Below are 16495 nucleotides of genomic sequence, written 5' to 3'. Positions count from 1 at the left end.
ACAGAATTTAGAAGTAAAAGATCAAAGGTTCACACTATTCATGAGGATGTACTAAACAAACCTAAGATGCTGTTAAATCATTAATCAGTTAGAAGGTTTTAGTTGATTAATATGTATATGTAGATCCCCGAAGTCCTTTCAAGTCACAGTCCTGAGAGAACTAGAGGTTTTATCATTGGAAAGAAGAGGTGACATTTAAGGTCAGACAATGCATGTTAGATGTGAGACCTTGTTTAGAATCTGTTTGTGTTCTAGTTGGAGTCAGACTGGTTTTATCTCTAAAGTAGGAATTTATAAAACACCATATTGACTGACTGTCTATAAATTGTGTGCTTTTTGAACAAAATCAAATGTATCTGCAAATATAAATTCACCCCATAGATTTGTGTGTGTGTGTGCGTGTGTGTGTGCGTGTGTGTGTGCGTGTGTGTGTGTGTGTGTGGGGTGTCGTGTGATTTCTGACCAAGAAGGAGTAAGGCTAAAGGAATCAAAGGCTATGGAAAGAAAGCACCAGATAAGGAGTAAGACAATCAGCCATGATCATATCAAGTGGCAGAGCAAGTTCAAAGGGCCAAATGGCCTACTCCTGCTCCTATTTTCTATGATGGGTTCCTGGGTGTCTGAACAGTTTGTGAGTGTGAACAATACCGGCAGAAGTCCTCAGACTGTTGGTGCATCTCTCTGCACAGTAAAATGCCCAGAGTCTGAAGAAAACCAATTTATTTTCTCCCAGCCAATTACTGTTAAACATTGCTTTTAACCAATATAATTCATCATATAAAATACACTTCATGAACCAGTTGCTCTGTGTCTCCTGTAAAGAAGTGAGAGAACCTAACAGAAAAGAATCTGAGAACTGAAGGACTTGGGAAACAAAAGAAACGCTCTATTGAATCCTGTGGATTGGTGCTATTGAACTATTTCCCCATTATTTGTTTGTCTCCATCTGTTATACAATGCTTTTCTCATCTATCTGTGTACATGTGTATGGTGGGGGTGTTGCAGAATGCTTAGAACGGGTGTTAACTATTAGGGTATATGTCAGCAGCTCATGGCTCTTTATCTATGGTTAGAGTATTATTTTCACAATAATAAGTAGTTCTTGTTAAGTGCAGAATTCTGTTCAGTTCTGTTTTCTGCTATCAAACAAGCTAATCTGGGACTTTGCATACTTTGGTTGAATTTTTATGATGATTCCAGGAATAGTGGAGCTTAATTTCCAGTGTGCCACCCAAGTCCGTTAAAAAGAGATTCAAACTTCCAGTTGATAGCTGAAAGAATGGCAATTCATAGTATAAAATTTTGATTGCAATAAATTGCTAAAAGCACTATAGACTAAACACTACATATTTTCTGGCAGAAAATGATGCTTTAAACTACAGAAAGGCGCATTTTCTTTTATATTTATTCCTTTCCCCACAGAATTGCAGTCCTTATAACAAAATTCCACAGTTGCTCCCAATGAGAGTTAGTCTTTCTGCTTCACTGAGTAGTAACTTTGACTAACTGTCTCCAAGCACTTCCTTCAGTTTTCAGAAAGATTATTAAATCTACCACCAGCAATAAAGCCTGCTCCAATTATTCTTCTCCTAACACATACCAGAACTGGCAAGGTACAGATTGTGGAATCCTGCAACGCTTTTAACCAGCTTTCTATGTGTCTCAGAGAAACTGCCTCTTGCTCCTATGCCCCCTTGTGCATGTTAGTGAAGTTATTATTGGCCAACACTATTGGCTCCTCTCCTGCCTGGGTTTGAGATGGTTTCTGGCTTCTGGCAATCCTCTGAGTGCCAGCGACCTGGGACAGTCATTCCTCAACCAGCTGTGGAGACGCAGCAGTCTGGTGCCCACCAGAATGTCTCCTGACTTTAATCTACATAAGGTATTGACTGAGGTGTCAGTGTCTAAGCTGATGGACGGTGCAGGAGACAGCCTTGCTGTTCCCCTCCTGAGGCATCTGTATCTTCTTCCTTAGAGGAGGAGGTTTTAACTGGAAGGACACCCCAGCTCAGGGTGGAGATTGTTTGGATGCTCATTGGTGCCTGGAACAGAACAGAGAGAGAATCAGTTGTAAAATAAGGAAGGCTAGCAGCTTGGGCATGTTAAGAATACATTCAGAAAAGACATAGAGGTCTAGGCATTTCTCTATGAGTGGTCATACTTCTCTCCCCTAATTTCAAGGACTTTGCTGTGTATGGGATGAGAAGAGAACTGTTGTCCCCCAGTTTATTCTCTCTTTCTGCCCTGTAGTGAGCTGTTTTCTCCTGCAATGAAGCAAGAGAAGGAATTGACTGAGAAGAAAGCAGGTGGCACAGCTGGTAATGCTGATGCAGGTGAAGGAAAGGTGGTGAGTGAGTAAGAATTGCAGATGGCAGGAAGGGCCAGTCACCCAGAGGCGTGGGGTGGGTTAGAACCGTTGAAGGAAGATGCTGCAAGCAATAATGCAATGGGTAGACTACGAGCCTTGATGGGAGGTGTGTGTGGGGACAGAGACAGAATGAGTGTGACATCACAGAGAGAAGATGGTTGACACTTACCCTGGCAGGGCAGCGAAGGTCACTTGTTTTAGTTCGACATTGCTGAGCATTCCTCTGAACCACAGACACTGATTCTGGGTGGCACCTTCAGACCAAGCTGCTCAGTATAGTGACGTGGTCACCTCTTCATTATCCCATCAAACAGGACTCTGTCTGCAAATCGGGGTGGGAACTTGCCACTGTCAGCCACCTCTGGGGCTCGTCTTCACTCACTGCAACTGCGAGGCTCTATTCCTGGTTTACAACATTTGCTGTGGTGCACGGGTCGGCATTTAAATGTGGCACAGAGGAAATGCCAGGCAGCAATGAGTATTTCCAACTCTGGTGAACTTAAGATAGCATGAGTGCAATGCTGTGGAGACATGGTGCACGCTTAATGAGGTGAGCCATGTATATTCGAAAACTCGTTAGAATCTAGGACTGAAACCCTCCATGAAATTCCCCAAATTTGACAACACGGCTGATTTTCCGCAAAAGGCAGCATTCTGTTTCTCTCTCCACAAGTACAACCTGATCTGTTGAGACTTTCCAGCTGTTCTGTTCTTTTGTTACTCTTCCTGCCTGATAATATATATATATGAAAGTTTTCATTATCTATTGTGCTACAATTTCATCATGCCTGTTTGACATTAGTTTTGTCGAGTAGTGTTAAGGTAACGTTTTTATAACACAATAAATGTCTGCTGTATATGAAACTAACTGAAACTAGATTCATCACTCACCTTCTAAGCACTCGCTTACAATCCTGTCCCTTCTCATATGTAGCTCACAGCTCAAAGCCTCCTTCAATTACCTGCAAGAAGCAATAGTATTGTTAATATTTTGCATCAAAGATTACACTGAAATTTCTGACAATTATGCTATGATCCTGCTGTTAGTCATGCTAAGCAAGTAAGATTCAAAAGTAAAACTATCAAATCATAGAATCCCTACAGCATGGGGGAGGGACTGTCTGTGTGGAGTTTGCACATTCTCCCCGTGTCTGCGTGGGTTTCCTCCGGGTGCTCCGGTTTCCTCCCACAGTCCAAAGATGTGCAGGTTAGGTGGATTGGCCATGCTAAATTGCCTATAGTGTGTTCAGGGATATGTAGATTAGGGGGATGGATCTGAGCAAGATTCTCTAAGGATTGGTGTGGACTTGTTGGACCAAAGGGCCTGTTTCCACACTGTAGGGATTTTATGATTTGGCCCAAATAGTGTGCACCAAACCTCCAAAGAGCATCCCACCTAGACCCACCTCCCCCTACCTTATCCCTGTAGCCCTGCATTTCCCATGGCTAATCCACCAACCTGCATAGCTTTGGACTGTGGAGGAAACCCATACAAACACAGGGAGAATGTGCAAACTCCACACAGGCAATTGCCCAAACGTGGAATTGAACCCAGGTCCCTGGTACTGTGAGGCAGCAGTGTTAACCACTGAGCCACCATATCAGCCCTAGCTTCGTAGACCATAAGTTTTATTCATACAATTTGGTTACTGTGGTTTTCAGTAACCGAATATATTCACACAAGGTTGTCTATGAACTTTTTACAAAAGAACATAAGTTTATTACATGAAAGGAAAGAATAAAAAGCAAAGTTATATATTGTTATGGATGAGACCAGACCCCCTCAATATATTTTAAGAAGGTAGCCTAGACCCTAGATTTTTCTTAATTTAAAGGCAAATGTAAAGTGTCGGTTCTAGGTGCAATGTGATTGATCAACCTACTTGATGTTAAGTATAACACAATTTATTTAAACACAAGTTAAAATACAACTAAAGAAAGAGGAATTTAGAATAACAACTCTATTCGAAAACTTAACGGAATAATAGATACAGTTACTATTATTAATCAACTGTTCCAATATAGTAACATTTCATAAACACACTCCTTGGCAAAAAAGGAAAATTCAGTCACAGATTCTGACATGCAGTTCTCCAATTCCAGAGGAAAAAATATCATGAGAATATTCAAAGTGAATAGCAGCAAGGAGACATTCACTGAAGCTTTCAATTCTGCTTAGACCCCAATAGCTTCTGATGTTACTGAAAATCTAAAACTCAGAAATCCTAATCTGTGAAAGCTGGCCACACTCATTCAGGCTGTTCAAAAAAAAAACCCAAGGCCTTCCAAGCTGTTTACTCAAGTGGTCTTAACTCGCCAGCTTTTTACCTCTAATTCAATCTCTCAAAAGAAACCAGGACAAAGTAGTCTCTTAAAGCTACAGCATCATCACAATATAGATGAAGATTTTGAACAATCTTATCATAAACAGCACCCAAAACTTTTTAACTCTTTCGCCAACAATATCCTTTACAGATACCCCAGTGAGGTATCACTCCTATGGTCACTCTAAAATTTCTTACTAACTGGTGTCATTGCAAGCATTACCTTTTGCAACTTTCTATACACACATGATTCTCTATTTAAAACACAACACAGCTAATTCATTGACATTGACACTTTCAGGCTGCTAAAATATCTTAAGACTTCATTCCAGTTCTGATGGCCTAGAGACTGACACTTCTGCTGGAACGGATCTTTGCTTCTGAATGCTAACTATTTGTGACCCTTAACAAACAATTTCTCTCTTGCTATGTACCATAAACATTCAAGTCAATAATAAGAAACAACTGCTTCACTGTTAGGATGTTGAGTCATTTATCTTAAGCTTATTGAATAAATTAGTTTAAGTCACATGATTTATTGGAAGGGCTGTGTTTAGTTCACTGTTCCAAATGACTTTCTGACCCTTTTCTGCAAAGAATCAAATCAGACCTTCACTTCACTGAAAACCAAAAACTAATTCACCTTCAATTAAGAACAAAATTTCCACATAATAATACTACATTATAAACTTTAATCACAATTATCTTATAGAAAATAAAATTTCATCTCTAAATTCGCAGATTTTAACATATGGAGAGTGGCAATCCTGCCTCAGACATTTTACATGTTAAAGAAGTTCATTAAAAGATTCCACTTTTCTTGCAAGAATCAATGCTTATATTTCAAACCTGCCTTTTTAGCATCATGTAATTCATCTTTTGTTATCGAGTTGTTTGTGAAAAATATTTCCAGCTGCCATCTCAGTTTCAGAGGGAGTGGATTCAGTATTACATTTAATAGAACAAAATTTAAATAATGTATTAAAATTACCCACACCAGTTAACATTTGTCTGTATCTAAACATTAAAATATGTTTCTGTGCAGTGGTCTATCCTGTCTTGTCAGTGTCATACTTGAGTTTTCTTTTCCTGCAGGTACAGGCTTTCTTCGTTCCTTTCCTGTCCCACTCGAACTAGCCTTGGATCCTGTGCCGCCTCCATACACAGTGAAGGCTTTGCTCTATTTTATGTACTTTTCCTCCTAGATGCTTTTAATCAGTGATTAATACTTGAATTTTCTTCCCCCTCTGTGGCCTATTTCTCTCTATCACCGCACTACTGTGCTGACTGCAAATCCCTCCATGGCCTTTATCCCCTCCCTATCTCTGTAATATCTTCCAGACCAGCTCCCACGTCCCTCTGAGATGTCTGCACTTTTCTAATTCTGACCTCTTTTGCAACCCCAATTTTAATTGCGACACATTCACTTAGTCTCCTATTGTTGGCATAGTCGGCACCTGGAGTATTTCTGCTCCCTGAGGTGTGGGGTAAAGGTGGGTAATGAAGAGAACCACTCTCTTTGACCATCAGGGCCTTGGAGGCAGCATCTGTGAACCTTGATACTGCCTCAGAGCTCAGTTCAGCCATTCATCTGTTTCCAAAAGCATATCCTTGTTGTCTGCTGTCAGCATGTACCTCCCTTTGAATAGGTGCCTTCTGCCAGAATGGACAGATGTCTTTTCTTTTACATATAGTCAGTCCATTTTAGTAAAGTTGTTCATACTCCCTGCTGTATGTCAATGGGAAAAATTACATATTTCAAATCCTTATTCAAGACATGGAAGAATTAGATATTTGAGCCAGACGAGAATTCAAAACATACTTATGTATATTTCAGTCATACTATCCTGGCTTCATATTGTCTAAAAAAGAGCAGGCCTCTCTCTGGACTCCTCTCAAGTCAAGGGTCAACTTGCAGAATATTTCAGAAGAATGCATCTCATTGAGGGTGACCATGTAAAGACCTCAGTTTTGGCTTATTTAATTCTGCCAGTAACACTGAAAATGAAGTAAAATGGTAATTTTACCTCTGAATATTTTAAAGTTCTTCTTTCATCCAGCAAATTAGAATTTAACTGCGTAATTTCTATATTTTTTATGTTAGAAGGTAACAGAAGATCAATCAGTGATTCTCAAATATATGTAAATATTGATACTTTAATCCAATGTAGAATATTAGCTGAACGACATTTGAGACATAGCTATGCCATTTCATTGTTGCAAACAATGCAGCACTTCTGTGAAATACGGAAAAATATGTGGTATAAACTTATCACCAGTATGCAGTTATACAAACCAACTCATGAAAAATTATTAAATATAAATTACTCTTAAAATGAGCAACAAGAACCTCTATTGTTACATTTTGTACTCTAACACAGCGATTGTAGAGTTCAAATTGGAATGGGGTGGTCAGTTAGCGCAGTTGGCAGGCTGGTTTACAATGCAGAGTGATGGGTAGCTGTGTGGGTTCAATTGTCAAACCAGCTGAGGTTACAATGAAGGGCTCTCCTTCTCACCCTGAGGTGTGGTGACACTCAGGTTAAACCACCACCAGTCATCTCTCTCTCTAATGAGAGAGCGGCCCTCCGGGACTTTGGCAGCCTTTAGAGTTAAAACCAAAGTGTCTGACAAAATTTTAATTTTGAAGTGAAAAATTATTGACTTGGGAACTTCTGTAAAGAAAAAGTTAAGACAAATAAATTTTGTGTAAAGTAAAACCAACAGCGTCATAACAAACGGTTGAAACAAGCCATTAGGGAGGCAAATGATACATTAGATTTCTTTCCAAGGGGATTGAAATACAGGAAGAAAAATGTCTTGCTATAATTGTTTAGAGGTTTGGCAAGAACACATCTGGAGTATTGTGTGGTCTCCACGTTTAAGAAAGGATATACTTGCAATGGACGTGGTACAACAAAGATTCACTAAATTGGTCCCTGCAATAAGCGGGTAGTCCTATCATGAGAGGCTGCGTAAATTGAGTTTATATTCTTTGGGGATTAGAAGAATGAAATCTGATTTCAATAAACCACACACGATTATGAAAAGGATAGAGTAGACACTGTGAGATTCAGTTTCCACTGGTTATAAAATCTAAAACTTGGCAATACAGAATCAGGATAAGGGACCAAATATTTAAGACTGAGATGAGGAGAAATTGCTTCACTCAAGGTTGTGAAATTTTCAAGGAAAAAGCAGAGTTGACGTTTTGGATCTGGTGACCCTTCCTCAGAGCGGTTCTGAGGAAGGGTCACCAGACCCAAAACGTTAACTTTGATTTCTCTCCGCAGATGCTGCCAGACCTGCTGAGCTTTTTCGGCAGTTTCTGTTTTCGTTTCTGATTTACAGTATCCGCAGTTCTTTTCGTTTTTATGGTCTCTTGAGGAATCAAGGTTGACAGGGAGCAAGTAGGAAAGAGGAGTTGAAGCCCAAGGTAGACACAATCTCATTGAATAATTCCTCAGTGCTGAAAAGAAGGTAGCGTCATGAAATTGAAATAAGTGCTGACAAGTTCCATGACTTATAATGATTGAAAAAGCTGAACCAATTTAATAAAGGGGCCATAAAACAAGCATTGGGCCTTTATTTGACGGAGTAAATGGACTAATAGCTGTTTCAGGCTTAGGCATCTCTATTTTGAAATGTTACGATCTAGTAACAATGGTCTATCTGTACTCAATTTCCATCATCTCATTTTAATATCTGAGACTTTCTTTAACTAAAAAGGGGTTCCGTCACAGTGCAATGTAGTGGTCCTACCTCTGAGCAAAGAGGCCCAGGTTCAAGTCTGACCTGCTCCAGAAGTGTGTAATAACATTGCTGAACAGGTTGATTAGAAAATACCTGGACTAAGGATATGGTGGGAATCTCATGTGATGCAGTGGTAGTGTCCCTTTCTCTAAACAAGAAGGCCTGTGTTCAAATCCCACCTACTCCAGAGCTTTTTCTAACATCTCTGAACATATTGATTAGAAAATACATGAAATAAACGTGGTTTTACAAAGTACAAATACTGACCCAAAATGCCTGGAATGAACACTTGACCATGTTGATCCACGCTGATAAAACCAAATCTAAATGAGGATCAGTCTGAGCCCAAATTGACATCAGTGTAAAAGGGCACTGAAAGTCAGACCTGTATCTCCCAGTTGATTTTTCGAAGTTGCACATTGAGTTGAAAGGTTGCCTGTGGATTATTTCGGCTTGGAAAAGCAATGAGCAGCCTCAGGAATATACAAGTGGACCTTTGTTAAAACCTTCTTCTGAGCAGCAGTGTAGAGAGAGGGAAATAAATGAATTTGGTAAGCAAGAACTGGATGACACTCTCACTGTCAGTCTCTCTCAACCTCAATACTAATTGTCTGATGGAAAAGCAACTTGGAAAATCCACTGGGGAATCAAGGCTATCTCCAAGTTTTGCCACTCCTGAGGAGACAGGACAACAGCTAAACTATTAGGATTCGTCACTCTTATGACTCAAGGACTCTGGAAAACCTTAATTTGCAACTGTCTGTACCATCCTGTCAGAGTAGATACCCTTCTCCCCCTCTTGTTTTTAAGCTCATTATCTATGTTGTGTGTACGTCATGTTTTGGCTATTTTTCTTTGTGTTTAATAAATATTAAAACTCCACTCTCTGTCATTTAAGAAAATCTTGGAATTGTCTCTTCTTCATTGATGTAGTTAACTAAGTTTCATGGAAGTGTGATAGCTACATGCCAAAAAGAAAATATTGTTGCAACTGATCAAGAGGAGGTTTAAAAAATGGGAACCAGTCAGCCAGCCTCTCTCGGTCATAACAGTTGTGTGCAGTGAACTTCCACATAAGAATAGGCATGTGTGTGTGCCCACCAATATATTGGGCATTTTTGTAACTGTGAAGCATCAACAAATTCCCCGGCCACAGAGCTTGAAGGACAACGTTATGAAGTCGGTCCTTTTATAGATCTGTTTATTTCTTCATGACCTTTACCTACTAAGAATAATACGATGCAAAGTAAATTATTTTACTAGTTATGTCAGCAAATTGGATTCATTAAGCAGATTCTATTAGTTTATGTACTGTACTGGAACAAGTTGTTCTTCAGACTGTCCAAGTAATAAATAGCAATGTCAAGTTATTTGAAAAGGTAAAATCAATTCAGTTACTGTGCACCTTTGCCAATTTGGCTGTCTATTTGAAATCTGAACAGCTTCAAAATTGGAACAATGGCATTTAAACTGTATATTGTTTTACACAGGCAAATTGAATATTTCTAATATCTATCGATCCAAAGAGTCAAAGCATCTTAATAAAAACTCAACCTGCATTTTGAGCATATTTTTCACATGGTCTTACTTCTGTTTTTAAGAAAGCTACACACAAAATGTAAATAAAATTTGACATAGTTACTTCCTCAGGCTAGCAGCAATCCTGGTGAGATTCCCCAGTTCTTAAAAGGATCCATGATGAGAAGTATCAGAGCTTCTCTGTTGATTCTGTAGGCATTAGCAACAGAAAATAAATCAACTGTGTAAGTGCAGGTGACTTCTATTTCTTACAAAGACAGCAGTGGAATTGAGCATGTTCCAAAATAGCCCACAGCAAAATAAACTGTGGATTCTGAACATCTGAAATGAAAACGAAGCAATGCTAAACAAACTCAGCAGGTCCGGCTGCAGCTGGGGACAGGGAGATAGAGCTAACTTTTATCAGAACTGGAAAAAGTTAGTGATGTCATAGGTTTTACACAAGTACAGAGACAGGAAATGGAGAGAGAGACAAAGAAACAATAGGAAGGCCCATGATAGGGCGAGGATAGCACTTCTGACTTCATACTGTCCCCTGTCACCCAATTCCCCTTGCCTTCATCTTCCACCTCACCAACCCCCACAACTAACACATCATCCTCTGCCATTTCTGCTATTTCCAGTGACATGCCACCACCAACTCATCTACCCACCCCCCCCCCCCCCGACTCTCCTTTCAGCATTCCAAATGGATCGCTCTCTGATAGAATGATCGACTCCTCAACCACTCCCAACACTGTTTCCTCTTCCTCGGCATCTTTCTACATAACAGCAGGACATACAACACCTGCTCTTTTGTCTCCTCTGTTCTCTAAACATGGTTTGCAGATGGAGTGCTGAATTCCATGAATTCATTTCAATTCAGTATATCGAGTTGCTGCTCATGATGTGGCCTGCTCCCACACTGGGGACACCATGGAGACTTGGGCTGACTGGTTTGCAGAAATTCTCCACTCAGACTGCCAAAGGATCCTGAGATTCCCTTTTTTATGCATTTTTGTGGGATATGGGTGTTGCTGGCTGGGCCAGCATTTCTTGACCATCCCTAGTTGTCTTTGAGAAGATGGTGGTGAGCTGCCTTCTTAAACGGCTGCATTCCACCTGCTGTGGGTTGACCCAAAATGCTATTCCAGCATTTTGACCCAGCGACAGTGAAGGAACAGCGATATATTTCCAAGTCAGGATGGTGAGTGGCTTGGAGGGGAACTTGAAGGTGGTGGTGTTTACATATGTCTGCTGCCGTTGTCCTTCCAGATGGATTTGTAAGGTGCTGTCTGAGGATCTTTGCTGAATTTCTGCAGTGCACCTTGTTGATAGTACACACTACTGCTACTGAGCTTCAGTGGTGGAGGGAGTGGATGCTTGTCGATGTAGTATCAATCAAGCGGGCTGCTTTGTCCTGGATGGTGTCAAGTTTCTTGAGTGATGTTGGGGCTGCACTCATCCAGGCAAGTGGGAAGTATTCCATCACACTCCTGACTTGTGCCTTTTATATGGTGGACAGGCTTTGCGGAGTCAGGAGGTGAGTTACTGACTGCAGTATTTCTACCTTCTGACCTGCTCTTGTAACCACTGTGTTTATGCGGTGAGTCCAGTTGAGTTTCTGGTCAATGATAACCCCCAGGATGTTGATAGTAGGGGATTCAGTGATGGTAACACCATTGAATGTCAAGGGACGGTGGTTAGATTGTCTCTTATTGGTGATGGTCATAGCCTGGCATTTGTGTGGCGTGAATGTAACTTGCCACTTGTCAGCCCAAGCCTGGATATTGTCCAGATCTTGTTGCATTTGAACATGGACTGTTTCAGTTTCTAAGGAGTCACAAATGGTGCTGAACATTGTGCAATCATCAGCGAATATTCCCATTTCTGACCTTATGATGGAGGGAAGGTCATTGATGAAGCAGCTGAAGATGGTTAGGCCGAGGACACTACCCTGAGGAACTCCTGCAGAGATGTCCTAGAGCTAAGATGATTGGCATCCAACAACCACGACCATTTTCCTATGTGTCAGGCATGACTACAACCACTGGAGAACTCGTCCCCTGATACCCATTGATTCCAGTTTTGCTAGGGCTCCTTGATGCCACTCTCGGTCGAATGCAGCCTTGATATCAAGGGCTGTCATTCTCACCTCACCTCTGAACTTCAGCTCTTGTCCATGTTTGAACCAAGACTGTAATGAAATCAGGAGCTGCGTGGCCCTGGTGGAACCCAAACTGGGCGTCACTGAGCAGGTTATTGCTGAGCAGGTGCTGCTTGATAGCACTGTTGATGACACCTTCCATCACTTTACTGATGATCAAGAGTAGACTGATGGGGCGGCAATTGGCCGGGTTGGATTTGTCCTGCTTTTTATGTACAGGACATAGTTGGGCAATTTTCCACATTGCTGGGTAGATGCCAGTGTTGTAACTGTACTGGAACAGCTTGGCTAGGGGAGCGGCAAGTTCTGGAGCACAAGTCTTCAGTACTATTGCCAGAATGTTGTCAGGACCCATAGCCTTTGCAGTATCCAGTATCTGCAACCGTTTCTTGATATCACGTGGAGTGAATTGAATTGGCTGAAGACTGGTATCTGTAATGCTGGGGACCCCTGGAGAAGGCCGAGATGGATCATCCACTTGGCACTTCTAGCTGAAGGTTGCTGCGAATGCTTCAGCCTTATCTTTTGCACTGATGTGCTGGGCTCTTCCATCATTGAGGATGGGGATATTTGTGGAGAATCCTCCTCCAGTGAGGTGTTGAATCATCCACCACCATTCACGACTGGATGTGGCAAGACTGTAGAGCTTAGATCTGATCCATTGGTTGTGGGATCACTTAACTCTGTCTATCACTTGCTGCTTTCGTTGTTTGGCGTGCAAGTAGTCCGGTTTGGTGGCTTCACCAGGTTGATACCTCATTTTCAGGTATGCCTGGTGCTGCTCCTGGTATGCCCTCCTGCACTCTCCATTGAACCATGGTTGACCCCCTGGCTTGATGGTAATGGTTGAGTGGGGGATATGCCGGGCCATGAGGTTACAGATTGTGTTGGAGTACAATTCTGCTGCTGTTGATGGCCCATAGTGCCTCATGGATGCCCAGTCGTGAGTTGCTAGATCTGTGTGAAGTCTGTCCCATTTAGCACAGTGATAGTGCCACACAACACGAAGGAGATTGTTCTCAATACGAAGCAGGGCTTTGTCTCCACAAGGACTGTGCAATGGTCACTCTTACCGATACTGTCATGGACAGATGCAGCTGCACCTGGCAGATTAGTAAGGATGAGGTCAGGTATGTTTTTCCCTCTTGCTGGTTCCCTCACCACCTGCCGCAGACCCAGTCTAGCAGCTGTGTCCTTTAGGACCTGACCAGCTCAATCAGTAGTGCTGTTGCCGAGCCACTTTTGTTGGTGGACATTGAAATCCCTCACCCAGAGTACATTCCTGTAAGTGTTGTTCAATGTTGAGGAATACTGATTCATCAGCTGAAGGACGACAGTATGTGGTAGTCAGCAGGAGGTTTCTTGCCCGTGTTTAACCTGAGGCCATGAGACATCTTGGGGTCCGGAGTCAATGTTGAAGACTCCTACAGCAACACCCTCCCGACTGTATACCACTGTGCCGCCCCCTCTGCTGGGTCTGTCCTGCTGGTGGGACAGGACATATGCAGGGATGGTGATGGTGGTGTCTGGGACATTGTCTCTAAGGAATGATTGTGTGAGTATGACTATGTCAGGCTGTTGCTTGACAGGTGTCTGTGAGACAGCTCTCCCAATTTTGGCACTAACTCCCCGCTGTTAGTGAGGAGGACTTTGCAGGACCCTGCAGGACAGAGCTGTTTCTGCCGTTGTATTTTCTGGTGCCTAGGTCGATGCCAGGTGATCCACCCAGTTTCATTTCTTTGAGACATCGTAGTAATTGGTACAACTGAGTGGCTTGCGAGGCCATTTCAGAGGGCAATTGAGAATCAACCACATTGCTGTGGGTCCGGAGTCACATGTAGGCCAGCCTAGGTGAGGACGGCAGATTTCCTTTTCTGAAGGACATTAGTGACATTTTCGTTTTTCACCCACTCTCCTACTTCGAGCTCTCTGTCCTCAGCCTCCTGTGAAGCTCAATGTAAACTTGAGGTACAGAACCTCAACTTCCGATTCACTTTCAGTTTCAATATTTGAGTTCAAGCATTTTAAATCAAACTTCAGCTTCAATATTTCAGCCAGCAAACCATTTGCACCTCCTTCAAACTCATCTCTTGTTCCCTTACTTGTCCTACTGTCTCCTCCTTTTGTCTGGTACCATTATTCTTTTTTTCATTTAATCTTTCCTGCCTTTGATTAGGTTCATAATTTTATGTAGGTTACACTTCTAAATTTTAAAAAAAATGACAAAACTAAATGCTTTGGGATCAAGCATTTATTACTCAAGGCGTTCTTGCCTTTATTAGTCAATGCATTGAATACAAGAGCAAGGAGGTTATTGTAATGGTGCTGTACACAGTGTTAGTTCGATCATAGCTGGAGTATTGTGCATAGTTTTGGTCACCACGTTATAGGTACAATGTGATTGCTCAAAAGAAGGTATAGAAGAGATTCACCAGGAAGCTGCCTGGGCTAGAGCGATTCAGCTACAAAGAGAGACTGGTTAAGCTGGGGTTGATTTTGTTTGAACAGAGAAAGCTGGAGTGATACCAGATTGAGGTGTACAAAGTTCTGGGGAACATAAATAGGATAGACAGGAAGAAATGCTTCTCCTTAGTAGAAGGATTAATGATAACGGGGTGCAGTTTTAAGGTAAGGAGCTGGAGGTTTAGAGGGAACTTAAGGAAAAAACAATTAATCAGAGGGTATCTAGAACTCACTGCATAAAGGATGATGGAGGCAGAAGCACTCAAGATATTTAAGAACCATTTAGATGAGCACTTGAAGTGCCATAGCGTTCAAGGCTATGGGCCAAGTACTGGAAAATGAAACTAGAATAGATGGGTGTTAGATGTCTAACACAGTCAGGATGGGCTGAAGGTTCTCTTTGTGTGTTGTAAAAATTCTACGACTCTGTTACTCCTAGATTCTAAGTCGTAGCGAATAATTACACAAGTGGACAAACAAATGGATTGTGGATTCTATGATAGAGTATCTTGTTGTTATAAGGAAGTAATTAAAACCACTCTACCGACTGTCTCCAACCACTCAAAAGGGAGCCCAGAACTATCTCTGCAGAAAAGAATTTCTCATTAGATTAAGTCTCCAGCACAGACGTTGTGGTTGATTAACATGTCATCCTTTCCTTTGTGAGATCTGACGTGAATGCAGCCAGGGTTATAAGATAAGACTTTGAGGGACCCACTCTGTCAAAAATGTCTGGACAACCTCAACTCAGTCTCTGGCGAGAGCAAGGAAATGTTTAATGGTCAGGGTGTGTTTCTAAAGAGGAAAACAATTCAGTTTCACATCCATAGTGTTCTTCATACCAATGCGCACAAATTCAGTTGTAAAAGAATTACAAACAAGGACTTACTGCATATTTGGAACTGTAAGTGGGCACCAGTTTTCACCCTCGAACAATGAGTAATAAACAGTAATTATTTTTACAACTTAGATTTATGCCCTGCCTTCAGCAAAGTTAAAATGTCCCAAGGCTTAGAATGTTCATAGACCGATTTTACCACCAAGCTTCATAACAATAGCTACATTGTTGTGGTCAGTCCTTGCAAATCATTTACATTCTGAGATTTCTGCTAAGATTTTTCTTCCCTTTATGAACTCATTTGCTGTTTGCATTCATCTTCTGTTTAACAAAGAATTCACCGTGCTTTAATTTTTTTCACATTTCATTCATTTGAGTAAGTATGCTAACTTTGAGGAGCCAACTTCAGCTAACACATGGAGCTAGCTTTAAAGTTCAGACATGTGCTTTGAAGAGTGAACCACTTCCCATGGTCCCATTCAAACCTTCACAGATGACCGATAAACTTGGAAATGCCTCTTTTAACTTGTAACGGTTGTAGTTTTCAAAAAGGAGAACAATCACTTTTAAAATTTGAGGGGGAGGTTTGGTTTTAATCCATGAACACTGTAGAAGTAACAGTCCAGAAGCAAAACAGAGGCCAAATCGCAGGGAGAAGAAGACCAACACCAGCTGAACCCCAAGAACCAGCTCTGGAAAAGCACAGCTCAAATTGAGAATTGATCTACAAGCCAAGTAAAGACTTCAGTTGAACATCAAGGAGGAATATTTCTCAAAACTCCTGAACCCCAGCACTTTTTATGCTGAAAACACAATTAACTTATAAAATGTTTTGCATTGTGTCTACACTACAAATGTCATCATTAGAGAATAGTTACACAGTGGAAACATTATCAAACATAGTCAACATAAAGATGTGTATCTTTCCTACCACAGACGTTAAGCCAACTTGTCTATTGATCAGAGATAGTAGGAACAGCCAATGCTGGAGAATCTGAGATAACAAGGTGTAGAGCTGGATGAGCACAGCAGGCCAAGCAGCATCAGAGGAGCAGGAAAGCTGA

General features: G+C 41.4%; 1 long non-coding RNA gene across 2 annotated transcripts in view; it reads right to left on the bottom strand.

Annotated features, from left to right (window-relative positions):
• Window positions 1-711: 711 nt before the first annotated feature.
• Window positions 712-16495, bottom strand: part of LOC125485239 — a 34413-nt gene continuing 18629 nt past the window's right edge. The window contains exons 1-3 of one of the 2 annotated variants that reach the window (XR_007263976.1): window positions 10088-10351; window positions 3260-3330; window positions 712-2042 (exon numbers count right to left, since the gene is read on the bottom strand). This is a non-coding gene — a long non-coding RNA (uncharacterized LOC125485239). Of the gene's footprint in view, window positions 2043-3259; window positions 3331-10087; window positions 10352-16495 lie in introns of those variants that run through there. The other variant, XR_007263975.1, reaches the window with a different exon arrangement.

This window comes from Rhincodon typus, chromosome 17, assembly GCF_021869965.1.
Source record: "Rhincodon typus isolate 14 chromosome 17, sRhiTyp1.1, whole genome shotgun sequence".
Lineage (NCBI taxonomy): Eukaryota > Metazoa > Chordata > Chondrichthyes > Orectolobiformes > Rhincodontidae > Rhincodon > Rhincodon typus.
Note: the sequence above shows the minus strand (reverse complement) of the source record. Positions and strands in the feature narration are given on the sequence as shown.